General features: G+C 36.5%; 1 pseudogene; it reads left to right on the forward strand.

Moving 5' to 3' along the window:
* The first annotated feature begins 478 nt into the window (after window positions 1-478).
* LOC149152466 (adenosylhomocysteinase pseudogene) lies at window positions 479-1,093 on the forward strand (annotated as a pseudogene).
* Window positions 1,094-11,773: the final 10,680 nt, after the last annotated feature.

An 11,773-nucleotide genomic window follows, 5' to 3' on the forward strand; every position in this document is an offset into this window, starting at 1 on the left:
TCAAGAAGAAACGCACAACTTGGATCCTTAGAGTCGTTGGACTCTGCACAATAATTCAGTGTTTTTACAATTACCTGAGGGCATGAAAACTGAAATCGACAATGCTCCAATTACAAAAACTCCTTTCGCTTTTCTGTGGTTGGAATTATCCAGAGGCTCGTAACCCCCATGCCTCCTGACACCCTACCGACCAGACTGCAGACAGTCAAAACGATGGCCATGACAATGATGACATGGAAAACAAAGAGGAGATCAAGAAGCACCCAGGTTGCCTTGCATTCTCCTGCGGCATGTTCTGCGCTTGCGCGAAGTCCATACTGAGCCCCACTACGCGGCCAAACATCACCGCACCGCCAACCGACCTGGCCAAATCAAAGCCTCACTTAAATGAACCCTGCTCTGATTCTTTAGGACATTAAGGTTTATAATCCGCAGCTTTCCCTTAGATCTGCCTGTTTTCTCCCGTCTCTGTGCAGCAATGGTGCTTTACATTGAGAAAACGGTGTCCGGAAGGGAATACAAGGTCAAGGACATGTCTCAGGCCGACTTCGGAAGGATGGATATTGAGTTGGCTGAAGTTGAGATGCCCGGACTGATGGCCTGCCGGGTCGAGTTCGGACCTGCCAAGCCCTTCAAAGGCGCCCGGATCACGGGTTCCCTCCGCATGACTATCCAAACCGTTGTTCTCATCGAGACTCTCACCGCCCTTCGGGCCAAGATGAGATGATGCTCTTGCAACATATTCTCCACTCAGGACCATGCCGCGGCCGCCATCGCACGCGATAGCGTGACGGTGTTTTCCTGGAAGGGGGAAACACTGCAGGAGTACTGGTGGTGCACCGAGAAGGCTCTTGACTGGGGCCCTGGTGGCGGCCCTGATCTAATTATTGACGATGGCAGTGACACTACACGTCTGATACATGAGGGAGTGAAGGCCGAGGAAGAGTTTGCCAAGACTGGGAAGGTGCCGGATCCGTCTTCTACCTGGAGTGAAAGTTACCACAATAGACAGCCCCACCAAAGCGCCGGAGATCCTCAGATTAAGCCACAAAGAGCAGATGATGACACCACCTTGCAAAAGCAATTTTCTTAAATTAGCGCTGGAGATCTGGCTGACGTGTCAGCTCAACCAGAAAGATATTTTCGTGAGCAAAATGGTAAGAGCCAAAATCTGATTCATTTTCATTAATGCAGCGGATATTTTTGGAGAAAATATCGAGATATTTTAATGAAACATCAGTTATCAGATAATGCATTTACCATGGCTAAGATGTGTCACTGCCGTCATTCACGGAGACTCTTCCATCAGTGAAGCCATAGGATGTTTAAATGCATTTCCATTCCCTGCTGCTCAGGAGTACATCGTAGGTTCAGAACGCCGGGAGCAGGGCGTTGTGGCCTATGCGCAGGAGCAGAACGACTGTTTCATGTCGAAATACTCCTTACTAGCACAGGATGTCAAGACCGATATTCCTTGGGCCATCGAGGCTCTGGGTTCGAAACCCGAAGTGGTGAATCTCTAGACAGGAAACGAGAGAGCTACCACTTCGTTCCATAAAGATCACTATGAGAATTTGTATGCGGTTGTGTCATGAGAAAAACATTTTCTTCTCTTGCCTTCAACGGATGTGCACAGAATGTATATAAAGGAATATCCAGCTGCGCATGGAGAGTTCAAAATAGAGTTAGATACACCATTGCGATATGTTCCATGGTCGAGTGTTGATCCTTACCCCCATCATCATAAGCTGAACAAACATAATAAATTCAACACAATTGTTTTTAAAAACGAAAAATAAAAATTTTTGTGTTGTTATTCATTTGTTATGTAAATAAAAATAAAAAATATTTTGTGTTGATAATAAAAAAAACCCAAAATAAATTTTATTTTATTTGAAAAAACAACACAAAATAATTTTTATTTTTTTTTTTTCTTTTTTTTTTCACTTACTGGTTCACGAATACCCGGGTCAGTGGGTAGCCGCTACGTCCAGGGTTTTAAACACTGAGTGGACGCCACCCGAAGGGCATCAACACCCCTCGGCCTATTTACTGACCTAACCCCAAGAGCTTTCGGGATTCAACCCTGTGACATCCCATTGGCAAGGCACTTGATTTGACCGATTGAGCTAACTCTTGGGGCTATTTTATTTTTTTCTTATTTTTTTTTTTTTTTTAATTAAAAAAAAAAAAAACTAACTTCATTTTGGTGATAGTTTTTCTTTATTAGGTTTTGATAAATAAAATTTTGTTGATTTTTAAAAAAAATATTTCAACTTAAATAATAAATTAAAACATTTATGTTTTTAATTTATTGTTTAAAGGAAAATCTAAATAAATAAATAAAATCAACATAAAAAATTAAATAAATATGTTTTCATTTTACTTATTACTTTTAATATTTTCTTTTTAAATTTGTTGTTTAAAAATTAAAAACAATAAAAAATAAAAAATAAAAAACAAAAATTCACAAAATTCACACAGATTTGAAAATAAAAAAATAGGATACTTGGAAACACATTTCGAAAACCGATTGGAGGATTCTTACTTTAAGTTGGCATCACATCTTTCTGTTGTATGCTTTACGATGCACTAATATGAAGGACACAACAGATAATTCAAATGACCATCTTTTCGCGAAGTACATTTCATGAGTATCTAACACAAACAGGGAGTATTATTTTACATGGTTGTTTTTAATAATGGATTGAAATTGATATCATGAATTGAGTTACTTTCAACGCTTTGATTTTTCCTAAATCTGTTTTATTTGGTATGAAATGTTTGTGTAAGAATCATGAAGGACCTGCGCAATTCTTCTTGAACAAACTTGTGTTTTCTTTCTGCCAAGTTTTTTTCACAGGTTACAGGATAACAAAGTGATCATTCAGGAGATTACATTGTGACGTCCATTAGTCTTCCAAAGACTAAATTTATGAAAAATTCTGAAGACAAATCCATCTCGACAACCACTACCTTCCATCTCCCTTTCTGAAAAACATTTTGAATTCCACCACTCGTGCATCCATAAAGTATAACACTTCAATATCCATTTTTCACATCCATCCATTTTCTTTGTCATTATCATTCCCCTTCATTTCCGCCAATAAAACCCTGCTTGAGTCAAAGTCCTAGAGTCTAAGTATCATTGAAAGAACACCTAGAGGCTTGCATGCCTTAATGGCAAGTACTCTTGCCAATGAACAATGGGAGTACATTAATATCCCTTGTTCGTTGGATCTTGTAGGTGACTCGACTACGACAAATTTATTCGTACCTACAAAGATGTGTTAGGCATCCTGACTCCCATTGGAATCAATGGTGGGAGCTCTTGTGTTGGCTAGGGGCATTCATTAACGGCCACTAAGTCAACAACTTCTTACTATGTTCGACATCGACACATTTAATCACATAGTAAGATTTGTGCCATCGAGCGTTGAAGACTTGAAGACCCATATTCTGTAGCAGATGAAGACTTGAAGACCCAAGTTCTTTTCATTATTTCTCAGTTTGTCATCACTTGAGGACAAGTCAATCCGTAAGGCTGGGAGGGAAATGTAACTTATATATTTTGTATACCTTCCAAGCCTGATAGATTTTCAGACATATTTAGCAGACTCATCGGATTCATCATCCAGCAGCAGAGGATCCAGGAACAGATACGACTTTCAGCCATGTTCAGCAGACTCCTCAGATTCATCATCTAGTAGCAGAGGATTCAGCAGCTGATACGACAATACAGATCCATATTTCATCCACAACTTGAAGAAGAAGCTTCAGAGCAGAATTGTGGCAGCTGAACATGCATGATTCATCCACCATTTTCCCAACCAAGTAAAAAGACTACGAACAACAATTTTTGCAGCCACACGTGCACAACTCTCATCCATTTTTGGAAGGGTAAGTTAAGGTATGATATTTTCTAACTTTTAACCATTAAATTCCTTGAAACGTTAGAATAATAATTTTTGGAAAAACTTCACTTCCTTTTCCCTTCTTTTCCCCATTTCACATAACTGCCCAAACCATCCGTTTAAGGGGAAAGATACATTTACATATATGCTTTGTCACATTCATATTCACATTCATATATCACTACCCCATTTAACCCCACTTACCTTCAAAGTATATTCACTATTACATGAGCATACAAATGGCTTTGTCGAAAGTATTTAGAAGTTAATTGGATGCCAAAACAATCATGGTTATTACACAAGAACCAACCATGACGCATTCCAACAAAAATACTCTGCCATTATTACATGAGCTTACAAGTGGCTTTGATAAAAGTATTTAAAATTTAATTGGATGCCAACACAATCATGGTTGTTACACAAGAACCAACCATGATGCATTCTTACAAAAATACTCTGCAACAAAAATCACATTATCAATATGCAAAGATCATACATTGAATACAACAAACAAAATATGGTTGAAACACATGAACCAACCAAGTTGTAATTCATCAAAATAATGCTTTGCAAAAGTTATGTAAATGATATCATGCAGAGTTTAAGCCAAAGCTCAAGTACCAAAAAGTAATGTAATAGATTGCATGAGGACATGCAATAACTTCAGTTTGGGGCAGATGTTGGGCCTCAAAATGGTCCCTATTTTCACTCCATTATTCACCAATATCTTCACATTTTACCTTCATGCCACCTCCATTCCACCTCCACATCATTCCATTATTGGGTTATAACTATGCTTTTCCAAAGTTTATTCATTCTTAACATTTTTAAGTGAATTTATGGCTAAACTTTAGAAAATAATATGCTTATACTTATACCTAACAATTAGAATGAGTTTGTTGACATGTGTAGGTACAAAGGAAGCTTCCAGGGCATCTTTATGTGGCCTTGAATGATCAAATTCGAATTTGATAAGATAAGCCTCATGGAAAAGATCATGGAGAAAATCATGGACCTCATGGAGGAGATCATGGAGGATAGGGTTAAGTGTCTAGATGGTTGAGAAATGTATGGAACTAAAAGAGAAATTAGTGGATCATCATTATGAGTTTGTTATCTCATCCTATTGTATAAATAGGAGTACCTCCTCCATTCCAAAAGGAGGACTCTTAGAGCATGTATCCAAACTGATGATGGAATAGAATAAAGCTTCATTTTACATATATTTTCATTATGTAGTTTTAGATATAAGTTTTACATATATTTTCATTATGTAGTTTTAGATATAAGTTTTACATATATTTCCATTATGTAGTTTTAGATTTAATTTTCCTTAATGTAGTATATGGAATAATTTGTCTTGTTCTTAAGAGAATTGAGCTCACTCTAAAAGGATGAGAGAAACATGTTATTTCATATTAGATCTTATTTCATTTATTTTTCTAGATGTTTGAGGATTTGTTTGTGATTGATGAATGAGTTTTAAATTAGAATCTAATCAGCATATGAGAGGACAACTAAGGGTCTAAGTTAGGCTCTCTCTCCCTATTTGATTTGCATGATAATTGAAATTCATTCTTTTGCTTTTATGTTTCAAGTATCATATGAGGAGAGACCAAGAGTCTAAGTTAGGCTCTCTCTCCATTGATTTATATGGTAATTGAAATTCATTCTTTTGTGCCTTTATGTTTCAAGTCATTTCATTTCTTATGCTCATGAATGACTCTTAGTTTAGTTTGGATTAGTACATGAGAGGACAATCAAGAGACTAAGTTAGTCTCTCTCTCTACTTGAATCTAAACAATAACTAAGTTCATTCTCTTGTTTTCATTTTAAGTTTTTAGTTTCATGTAATCAATGATTTCTCTATGATACTGTAGGGAAGGAAAACCAGGACCTCCTTAGTTAGGAGCCTCTTCCCTTGCATATTGTATTGAATCTTAAATCATTTAGTTAGACATAGAGTTAGTTGCCTACTCCTGCATATATTGTGCTGGCATCATCACAAGCTTACGAGTTTCCCTGGTTGATAATTTAATGCAGCAATTTAAGCCCAATAAATTGCCCAACAGACCTCTTCCTAGTTGGACCACATATATCGGTGTGGACAAGTTCAAATGGCCTGCTAGCTGATCCTTCCTTCTTAGGGAAATTAGTTCTGGTTTTCTTACCAAATTGACATGTTTTGCATATTGTATTGTCTGGAATTCTAATGTCAGGAAGATCACGAACTGCCTGATATTTGCATGCTTTCCTTGTTTGGGAGAAGCTAAGATGCCCCAGTCTTCTGTTCCATAGCCAGTGTTCATCATTCTTGCTTAAATAGCATTTTTGTTGTTCTCCCTTGAGTACGTATAAGTTATTTGGAGTTCTTATGCATCTGATCACTGTTTTTCTTGTATCAAGCTCATGAAAAATACATCCATTTGATCAAAATATTACCTCAGTTCCTTGATCACACATCTAACTGACACTCAATGGATTATGATTTAAGCCATCAACATACATAACATTTCCAACCTTGACGTTTTCTTTCAAACGAACAGAGCCTTTACCTTTTATGAATGCAGGGGTGTCATTTCCAAATGAGACCTTCTTTTCCTTTTCTAAGGCACTATATGGCTGAAGTTTTTCTTTATTACCTGTCATATGTTTTGAGCATCCATTGTCGATTTACCATTGATTTTTGTGTCCTTCCACATATAAGGCTATCCCACATCTTTCTGATTGCATTTCTTTCTTTTTCCATGTTTTGGAACTCAATGAAGCTTACTCCTTCTAAGTTGTTTGCCGAAACCTAATTCTGCATTCAGAATCTTCATGACCAAAGTTGTTACAGATAGAACATTCTATTTCATTTTCAAGAGTAGAGAAGTTATTGTAGGTTCTTTTCATGATTCCTATCATACTCCTTTGTTTTTGAGCTTCCTTAGTCATGATGGTCTTGTAGGCAACACATTGAGCAGCTTTATGACCAAAGTTATGACAAGAGAAACATTGGCCATTGAAGAAATTCCTGCGATTATCAAATCTACCAACCATATGATTGTAGTTTCCATCCATTCTTGAGCCAAATTGAGAATGATTTACCTATGGTCGGTTGAGGCTTTTGTTCATCCTTGACGTAGACTTCCCCCGATTTACTTGATAGTCTTTGATCATTCTTGAATAAAATTTTCCCTGATTTACCTGGTGATCTGCATTATGCTTTTGCTGTCAATAGTCAACTTGTTCCCTTCTCCTTGCTGCATCAAGATATATTTTGGAGGTGGATGGATTATGTGCTTGCTTCTGAGCTTGAGATGCTTCTTCGGAATATCCGAGACCAGTCTTGATTAGAGGAGAATGGTGCGCTTTGATAATCTCATCTAGAGTTTCAGATCCTTTAGCAAATCTGAGATTAAGGGCTTTTGTTTTCTCAATTTCTTTTCTAAGTCCCACAATTTCACAATCTAACTCTTCATTGTGTTTATCTTTTTCAGCAAGTTGGAATGTTAGAGTATCTATAATCATATTCTTTTCCTCTAAACAAACTTTAAGTTTAGAAATTTCTTCATAAAGACCTTCTTCATTTATAGCATCCAAGAAATCATCATCTTCAAAAGCCATCAAATGTCTATCATCATTACCTTGTTCATCTCCATCACTATTTGACAATACATCACTGTCTTCATGTGTGTAATAGCTCTTCTTATTTACATTCTGTTTTCTGTTCCATCTAACAGGTTCCTTAACTTTGTCTAGTTTATCTTTATGAGGACATTTTGCAGCATAATGACTGACTCTACCAAAAGCAAAACATTTGAAAGGCAGCTTACCTCTGAATCTTCCAGTTCCCCATTGAAAATTCTTGACAAAATTTGATTCTTCCTCTTCTTCTGACATATGTCCTTACTCATAGTAATCTCATTTTCTTGAAGCCTTGCAGCTTCTCTCCTATCTGATGGTCCTCCTTTTCTCATTTCATAAGTAGTTAGAATTCCGTGTAGCTGTGACATGGTAAGGCCCTGTAGATTCTGCTTTTCTTCTATGGCAAAAACGTTTGAATCAAACTTAGGAGACAAAGATCTTAGAACCTTTTCAACCAAAAAAACTTCTTTTATTTCTTCACCCAAGTTTTTCATACAATTTACGATCTCATATATACGTAGGAAATAGCTAGCCACACTTTCATCATTATGCATTCTGAGACTTTCATATTGAATTCTAAGAGTTTGTAATTTTGCTCATTTTACCTGTTCATCTCCTTCATAGCTCAGAACGATCTTGTCCCATATTTCTTTTGTGCTTTTGAGCTGCATAACCTTGATGAATTCTGATTGAGATAGATTTCCTAATAGAGTATTGACAACTTTTGCATTTGTTTCATACTGCTTCTTACCAGCTGCATCTGTAGTAGTTGCTGATGGAAATGTATATCCTATTTCCACAATATCCCAAACTTCTGTACCAAGAGATTGAAGATAGGCAATGATTCTTACCTTCCAATAGATGAAGTTGCTCCCATCGAAAATCAGTGGCTTGATAGATGCTTCCTTTTCATAGTTGCTCATGATGATAGATCTTCCTTCAAGCGATCAAGCTTTTCCTGAAGGACCAGCTCTGATACCAGTTGTTGAAAATAATACTGAGAGGGGGGGTGAATCAGTATTATCAAATTCTTTTTCAATTTATATAAATATTTGCATATCTGACTAATGAAACTTACGTATACCTACCAGACTTATAATTTAATTTATTTTTCAGATGTTGATCATTAATCTGTGTGTCAGAATCATATAACAGTAAGCAGGAAAAGAAAAGTAGAGCAGAAAGTCACACAAAAGAACACAAGATATAAGGCAGAAACCCAAAGTGGGTGAAAACCACCTGCTGCAATATGTCTCTATCTTATTTCAATTAGAAACTTCTTTTTACAATGATTCTGTACTAGTGCAGTCTTATACTAGTACGCAGGCTTCAACTTGCAGAAGGCTACAACCTTCTCTTGTTCTCCAGACTCTTTTGGAAGGGAGCTACAACCCCCTTAGCTCTTGTACTAGCTGAGGTACTAGTACATAGGTGCTGACCTACAGAAGACTTCTATTTTCTTCCAGGGACCACATTTAATAAATTTTCATACTGGATCCATGAATATCAATCGAACATCAAATAGTTATGCAATCAACCAACTTCCTTGTACAAATACTGAATCAATAACTTCTCAAAACACAGTACCAGTAACCAGACACCAATTCAGAACCTTGAACACTGCAGTAATAGACAAAAGCAGCTAAAACATATTTCAAGAAAAGTCTGCAACTTCACCACTAGAAACCTGCATACATACGCAGTATTCACTTCCTTAACCTGTGGGTATCCGTGCCTCAACTGTGTCGAGTCTGTGAGTATCCGTGCCTGCGCTGAGTTGAGCCTGTGGGTATCTGTGCCTGCGCTGTGTCAAGCCTACAGTTATCTGCGCCTACGCTGTGTCAAACCTGCGTATATTCACGCCTGCACTGTGTCAAGCCTGCGGGTATCCACTTCTGCGCTGTGTCAAACCTGCGGGTATAGATAATTTATCAGACTTCAATTATACCCCAGATTATTAGATTTACAGATCTGATCATGCGCTAAAGAGATCTCGACCCATCAGTAGATCTGTCTTGTAGTGCTAAGGTTTCTCCTTGATGCAGGTCCAGCTATAACTCACCAACCAATCACCGGCACTTCAGATCTTGCTCTTCTCAAGATATTCAACACATCAGACACACCAGCCAAATGACCTCCTTTCCTTTTATAGTATAGGCCTTACTCAAACCATGGTCCAAAACCATAAAGATCCAATACTAGGGACCCAAAACCTAGGTTCAATACTTTAGATGCAAAACCACATACCAAAACCATAGGATCAAAAATGTCGGACTAAATACCGTGGACCAACCATAAGATTTCCAACGTGCGTGCGTTTTTCTCTGCATGAAAGTGTGTTTACTTTATGTACGCACTTTTTGTTTAGTGCCCCTGCGTATATGTCCGCACCTTTTGTTCGGCGCACCTGCGTATGTCCGCAGCTTTGTGAACAAGAACCTACGGGTATCTCATATTCTACTATTTTGAGAGCCTGAACTTGTGATCTGCTATTTGAGTTAGTTGCCATCAAGGACAACACTTATGTCATCGAGCCAAACCTGTGCCAAACCTGTATCATAATGCCAACATTAAATTCAAAGTTGGTCCAAACTTCACTACCTTACTCTTGGTTGGGACCAAATCTATATCTTCCTATTCGAGTTAGATTTAGGAATTTTTCTTTTTGCATCATAGATTAGATTTTCATTTAGAATTTATTCATTTCATTCTTATAAGTCTCCTTATGTAGGAACAACTTTAGGTGTGGCTTGCTTGAGCCCTCAATTCAGCATAAGAATTTCTTTATTGTAGGCATGCATCAAGAGGGTAGGTTTGATTTCCTATTCTTATTAATAATTAATTAGACACATCAAAAGTCAGTAGGAAATGTGAAGGGGTAACTAGACCTAATAGAACCAATCAGAGCCATCATTACAAATGGATATGAGTCTAAATTGGGATTTTGACTAGGTGGTCTTCCCGAAATGTTGATGAGGTCATTTTTGGAAATCAACATTTTTTGGCATTGGAAAGAGGGCGACATTAAGTTGTCTTTTTAATGTTATTTGGTTTTAAAAGTTTTATATCTTTGCAATGTCTCCTTCAAAATTACCTATTTGGTGTTCTTTTACTAGACTTCCACCAACCACCACTCCAATAAAGGTAGTCATGATTCTATAAAAAAAAAAAATCAATGGTAAGACTTATGATTTTGATCATCTCTTTCGATTTATTTTAAATTGCAATAATTTTAATATTGACGAATGTAATTTGCAAGATATTCACTCTTACTTTGACAGGCCAAGCTAAAGACTTGTGCTGATCATTACTAGTTTCCTTAGTACATAGTTGGGATGCGTTTTAAAAAAGAATCCTTCATGCTTTTCAGGAATACAATTGTGAAAATGTTTGTGGTGAACTTGAAGCATTGTGAAGGATTGAAGGGGATACTTTGGACAATTTTATAATTATATTTAAATTACTTTTTGTACAATTATGATCCAACTATTTGTCTCCAGATTTTAATTTAATAGGATGGTTTAGATATTTAATCTCTCTTCCTTGTAATTCTAACAATTTTAAGGATCTAGAAGATATGGAATTTGTAATAATAACTACAACTCTTGAAGAGTGATTGGTTCAAAATGGTAATGTTGATCCTTCACAAATAATGAATGCAAATGTTGCCAATCAACAATTTCAAAAAGAAGTCAATGTTGCTAAAACAAATAATATGAATCTTTAAAATGTTGTTAGCAATCAATCAGTTGTTGTTAAAAATAAAAAAAATCAGCTCCTTCAAATCATGCTACTCATGTTGAAGTGGCTGATCAACAAGCTACAAAACAATTAGTAGAACTAGAGAGAAAAATATTTGGCAAGTAAGAAACAACAAGCTAATTAAAAAGAAGATATGCAAATAGAAACTTTTAACACTAGATTTTCTGCAACTATTTCTTAGTTGTCTCCTGCTAAAGTAAATGATCAATCACAACTTTTAGAGCACCCTAGCATCAATTTTCAATTCAGCTGAGTACATGCTTCTCCTAAAATTCTTTTAAGTAATAGCGAATTTGATTTTTGTGTTAAGGAAAACATTGATCAGCAATAAAAAATCTACAATAATAAAAATATGGAAGAATATGAAATGTGCATTTTGAAAAATGAGAAAATTTATTAAAACAAGGAGATTTTTAGGTATATATATATTCAAATAACCATTTCTTTCTTTATCCCTATTTGTTTCA

This window comes from Pinus tabuliformis, chromosome 9, assembly GCF_031772625.1.
Source record: "Pinus tabuliformis cultivar Carrire ecotype Pingquan chromosome 9, CPIR1, whole genome shotgun sequence".
Taxonomy (NCBI): domain Eukaryota; kingdom Viridiplantae; phylum Streptophyta; class Pinopsida; order Pinales; family Pinaceae; genus Pinus; species Pinus tabuliformis.